Below are 6,309 nucleotides of genomic sequence, written 5' to 3'. Positions count from 1 at the left end.
GTAAGAAGGAACAGTAACATCTTCCTGCTTTGGATCCTTACAGTCATAAACAGTGGAGAGATGTAGGCTGGTGGCATCTCCAGGGGATTCTGGGTTTGTGCCTGCCTCTGATACCTCCAGCCTGAACACAGACGGGAACAAAACCTTGTGATCACAAGCTTTGGCACAGAAACTACAAGTGTCACAAGTGCCACCAAGTATTGAGAGCCAGGGTCCCTGCATCAGCTCCACCAGCTAGAGGTTGGTGTAATGAGTTGCTCCTCAGATGAGAACAACATGGGAATAAAATGCCACTGCAAAGGGTCATTCAAGGTCAATATGATGAGCTTGCCAGAAGAGAAGCCATGCCCTGAGGGGACTAACACAAGGCACAGAGGTGGCAGTACCCCCCCTATGGCTGATGTGCAGGAACCACATTGTTCCCCACCTTCTGACAACCTTGTGGGGGATCAACCCTGCAACGACTGAGGACCTTGGCCGGAAACAGCTTCGGGCCACAGTCCTGTCACTGGAACAGCCTTCCAGCTGTGATTGATCCAGTCACCCAACCATGGCTGGATCCCTTACTGTCCTTAAATGTGGTTTGAATACAATTGTTAAAACTGTGAGGAGTTTTGTAAAACATAAACAGGGTGAGTTAGATGACAAAAGGGTCCCCCATCGCTATTGCTGTACCACGTGTCACTGTTTACTGCCTCACAGACACAGGAAACTCCAGCTGTGCAGAATGCCAGCTGTCTATAAAAAGGCACCCAGCCTCCACCAGGACACACCAAGGCCCAGGAGAGCCTGTCCCTGCTGCAGCCACGGCCCTGCTGCCACCTCTTGTTGCCAGGCTCTGTTCATCCCCCCTGGAAACATGTTCACCTGATGTCAGGTCTCACTCTCCACCTGCAACGTGGGGCACCAGGACAGCCTGTGCACTGACCTGCTTGGAAGGTGTGAACCCATTACACTGACACATCCCAAGGCTCCCTGGATCACCCAACTCCACACAGCTCCCTGGGGTGGTTTCTTCAGTCTGAAGTCAATATGTGAGTTTGCTCCCCATTGCAGACACCCTGAGAAGCCCTGGCTTGGGTCAGCACATGACATTCCATCTGCAGGGACATTCCTGCCACTCTGTGAAGAACGCACAGCTCCTCTTCAGTACCCTGATCCCCATCCCGGCACCAGCCCTTCCTCCATACCCACTTACATTCACTTCACCTCCTCACCCAAGTCCCTGTTCCCTCTGGCTGGCACAACACAGAGCCCTGAACCACCTGGAGGACAATTTTCACTGCTGGATGATGAATTTTCTCTGGATGAGCCATGTGACCCAGCTCAGTTCCCCACAGTTGTCCTTTTCACACCTCTCCAGCAGTTTTACTCCCTGCAAGTGTGAGCAGGAGAAACACTCCTCCACTGCTGGGTCAGCAGAGAAGCCCTGGCTTCTCAGCTGAGAGTGTCCTGGGTAGACACACTCACAGCCCTGCTCTGCACCAGAGTGACCTGCTCTGCCTCAGGATCCCTGTTAAAATCACAACTCCCTGCCCCTCTTTTTCCTTCTGCCAGGCTGAGATGTCTTTGCCCTGGGGTTTCTTGAGCCCACCATCTCCCCACCCCAGTCACAACCCCTCAATTCCCACCTCTCAAGGTCCTAAAGTGACACACAGCAGCCAGAGCTGGGCAGACTTGGTGATGTTCAGTGCCACAGATCCTCTTTTGACTCCCTGGCTGCTCCCAGCCCCGTGGGGTCACCCCAGGAGTCGTGGTCAGCCTGGCCCTCTGTGCCCCACACTGATGGACTGGCCATGCTCCAGCTGATCCGGAGTGCTCCCAGAGAGGGCAGCTGGGGCCAGCAGGAACCCTCTGGAGCTGTGAGATGTTCTTGCTGGCAGCCAACAGACAAAATGTCCTTAAATCTGAAGTCCCTCAGGGAAAACAAATGCTCTCCATCTGCTGGGACTGCTGGGGTCTGCTGCGCCAACCCACACTGACCTCTGCTCATGGCCTTGTCCCAAGGTTTCTTGACACCAAAAGGCAATGTACAGAACCCAGTGTGGAAGAATAAACACAGCCCGTGATATCCAATTTGGGTTGGGAAGGGCAGAGACACTTTGAGTGGATTTCACAGGCCTTTAGATAATTCATGCTGGGGCACTGAGATCAGGGCTCTGGGCACTGTCCCAGGCGCCAGAGTGAGTAGGTCCTGCTGTCCCACGCAGGGACATCACACAGCTCCCTGGGCTGCCCCTTCTGAGGACAAGTTGGCCAAGAAGGTGATCCGGTGTGACAGACCAAGGGTAACTTGAGGCTGCAGAAGCCGAGTATGGGGCAGGAGAGACACAGAGACACAGAGACACAGAGACACAGAGGCAGCTGCTGACAGCGCGGGAAGCAGGAGGTCGGGGGGCTCTTCCCGCATTGCTGGACCTGGGGTGAGTGGCTCAGCCCAGCCCCATGTGCCACACAAACACACTGCAAGGAGCTGATGCTCAACCACTGCTGCACCACAACTTATCAGGCTCCTGGGTCCACTCTTGGGGGTAACTGTTGATCTTGGTGGGACCCCATACCATGGGCATCCTGGGGCTGGCTCAGGCAGAGTTGGCAGGTCGAGTGGAGCCCAAATGAACTCCCCATCTCACCAGCAGCACCTGCAAAATACATTCTTTCCAAGCACCCCAAGAGACTTTCTTTTGCAACCCTTCCAGATAAACCCAACTTATTTAGCTGATAATATATAAACAGTTTTTCAGCTTTGTGCATTTGCAGTGCAGCGGGATGGATGTTGTTCTTGGAATTCTGTTTGGTCATAATATTTAGAAGAGGGCTCTGATAGCAAAGATAAGCAGCTCACCCACAGCAGATGGCTCGTGAGACACTCAGCCGAGCCAACATTCTGTGGGGAATGAATAAACTTGTAATGCAAGTTGTTTGTAAGTGGTTTTAGCTAAATGTCACATATAAGACTGCACAGACATGCTCTGTCCAAGGTGTTTGAATTTATAGGAGCGAGGATTCAAAGGCAGGGGCCAAATTTGCTTTTAAACTTCCTTAAACAAATGTACAGAGGATAAAATACCTCTGGATTTGCTCTTGGAGCAGGGGTGTGAGCAAGACATGTGCAAAGACATATCCCATCCCTCCCCAGCAGGTCCTTGCCAAGGAGCTGTGCCTGCCACCATGCCCAGCCTGGGCTGTGGGGTGAGACAGGACACCGTGACCCCACTGAGATCCCCTGGCCCACATCCACTTTATGAATGGCCTCTGCTGGGGCTGGTTCATTCACCTTCCCACACAAGGGAAGAAGGGAAACACTCCCTTCCAAGCAAGTACACAGTGAGCTCTTGCTTTATATTATTTGACCACATGATGAGGCTGGAGATGGTCCTGGGGAAGCTCTGGGCAGCCACACACATCCAGGGCATTCCAGAGCTGAGCTCCCCTGTGGCAGCCACAGGGGTGTCTGGCCCTCACTCTGGAGGTGCTTGGCCAAGACACAGCGAGCCCTGAGCTCTGCAGAGGGAGGGGGCCGTGGAGGGGCCATCTGGGCTGTCCTGCACTCCCAGAGTCCGTGCTGGAGGTGTGCTGGGGGTGGTTTTAGTGCTGCAGGGCAGAGCCAGGGCTTGGGCTCAGTGTGAAGCCTGCGGACATGCAGTCCCTGCTCCCACACCACCTGCCTTGTCAGGGCTGGGGGCTGTGCCAGCCCTCCCCTGGCAGCATCAGGGGACTGCTCTGCCTGTTTCACCTGCTCTGTCCCTCCCTGACACTGCAAAGGGCACAACACCCCCACTCCTGCTGCTCACTGGGAGCAATGGTGCTGTCCAGTGACTGCCCATCCCACTGTACCCCCAAAACAGAGCTTTCCGTGATGGCAGCCAAGTACCTCAGTGTCCAGTGCCTCCATCCTCAGCACACCCTTCCCTGCCCTGCTCATGTTTCTGGGACAGGGATGGTGTTGAACTGTGAAAAGATAAAACTGCAGGAGACCAGATGTAGGGAAGTGCCAAACTCCCACCTCCAGGTGAGGAGACAACGTGGGCAGTGCTGCCTGTGCTGGAGGAGGCTCAGAGGGGATGTAGGTGCAAACCACAGCACTCCTGGGGTGGAGTAAGGGAGCCCTGCACCTGCACTGAGGTTGTGCTCCCCTCCGTGTGCTAGTGTAGGGTCAGGTCCCATGAGCACTGCAACCAGCACTGATGTCCCATGAAGAGTAGACTGTCCCCACCCACAGCACAGCCCTGGAGCCACAGGAAAACCCACCCTGCTTCACCTCAGCCAGCTCTTGGTGGCTGAACCCTCAGCACAGGCCAGCACACCGGTACTCTAACACACTAAAAGGGCTCTTTTTACTACAGTCTGGAGGGGAAAACACACAAAATAGTGTGTCGATATGTATTTCTTCTAGTTTTTGTTGTAAAGGTTCCTGAACAGTGTAGTAAGGCAGGTAGGCATCTCTCTCTCCTGCAGAGCCCATACAGGCTGAGTCTCCTGTCAGTGTCTGGTGGAAAATCAGTCATACCAAGGGCATGAGCCCAGCCCTGGAGGAGCTCAACTGAGAGCCTCCTCTCACGAGTTACCTTGACACCCAGAGGAGACTCCAGGGCTGGCTACTCAGGATTCAGACAAGCATCCAAAAGAGGAACATTTGTCTTGTCCTGTGTTGCATGAGTTAATGAAGTTAGTGTTTCCAACCCACTCCATTCATCCAGCCTTTCCCTTTCAGGTACTAAAGTCACACAGGTCACATTGCTCCAGTATGCTCTCATTCTAGAGCTCCTTGGAAATTCTTTGCTTCCAAGGACTTGCCCTCCTGCCCCGACACAATAGCTGGGCTTCTCTAAGTGCATCTCATAATTGCCTAGATTTATGAGGCCTCTACTGAAATGTTGAAGACAGCATTTAGAGTCCCTCAGTTCTTGTTCTGTTTAATCCATTCCCTTTTTCCCTGGGTTGTGATTCCGACTCAGCATGTGAAGCTCTGCCATTGCCAGCAGGCTCTTTCATTTCCAAAATGAGGCATTTTGACATCTTTGTGATTCTGTTCCTTTCCCTCTTGTGGTTTCTCTTCACCTTTTTTACAAGTTGTTTCATTGGCAAATTAACTGAGGGCTGGGCACAGTTCACGGTGCAAACAGCCTGCACCGGGATATGAATTCCTTTGGGCAGCAACAGTGACTGTCTGGTTTCCCTCAGGAGAACATCAGCTTTGCAGCCTGTATGGTTGGTGTTTTGACACATTCAGAGGAATTCATCCCCCCTGAGAGCCCACAGGACATGAGTCCTATGACCCTTATCCCCCCACTGTCTCTGGGGCTCTGTGAGGGACACATTCAGATGGAAGGTCACAAATTTGCTGACTGGTCAAAGACTTGAAAGACTTTGTCTTTACAGCCAGAAAAATACCAAAAAGCAACTAATGTTGGGTACCTCAGACTGGTACTTTCACCCTGAGGCATTCTCATGGAGCACTTTCCCTTGACACAGTCTGATGGTTGCATGCACTCAGGGTGCAGGTGATCCATGATCCTCCTCCAGCAAAATTTTAATTATATTAATAAGAACAACTTAATGAAGCAATGGGATCAATTCACTTCTGAAACAAGAATCCACACAGGATAGTCCTTTGCCTGATTCCTACTTGTGCTTATTTGTTCTGCACTTTGCCATTAGTGCAGATAGACCTGTCCATCCCTCTCTGGCCCTTCAGCCACACAAATACCCTCCCCAGCTGCAGTGAACATGTGTGGGCAGAGGCACAGGCTCTTCTGAGACCAATGAGTGGAGGCAACCACAACCTTTAAACCCAATGTTTCAAGATCCCCCAGAGGGCCGTGGTGACACTTGGTGAGCCCAATCTCTTCTTCCCAAGGAACAGGAATTGTGACCTCAGAACAGCAGAAGAACCAGAAGCTGAACCAGCAGCAGAGCAGAGTTCAGCTGCCCCCTCCCCTGTCCTGGGAGGATCCTCCACAGATGGGGTCCTTCAGAGCTGTGCCAGCAGCTGTTGCTCTCCGTTGAGACGCAGCCATTGAACAATCTCTCTCTAATTGGCATTGTTTGCTAAAATTAAACTGCTCAGTGAAACACAGCCAGGAAGACACAGCTCCCCAAGGGCTTGGGCCCTCCCTTAGACCGGCTGCCCTTGAGCCTGGCCATGATCCCACTGTGGGAATGTCCAGGTTCTGGTGGTGGGATGAGCAAGGACAGTCCTTCATTATCGGGGTGAACTCTTGGAGGCTGTGTCTGCAGGTCCTCCAGGTACCAGCTCTTCCACAACACTTGGGACAGCTGCCTTGGCAGGAGGTTGTGAGTTCCCAG

The sequence above is a fragment of the Corapipo altera genome, unplaced genomic scaffold, assembly GCF_003945725.1.
Source record: "Corapipo altera isolate COAL_440 unplaced genomic scaffold, ASM394572v1 103, whole genome shotgun sequence".
NCBI classification, from domain to species: domain Eukaryota; kingdom Metazoa; phylum Chordata; class Aves; order Passeriformes; family Pipridae; genus Corapipo; species Corapipo altera.
The sequence above is the reverse complement of the archived record's forward strand: the minus strand, read 5'-3'. Positions refer to the sequence as shown.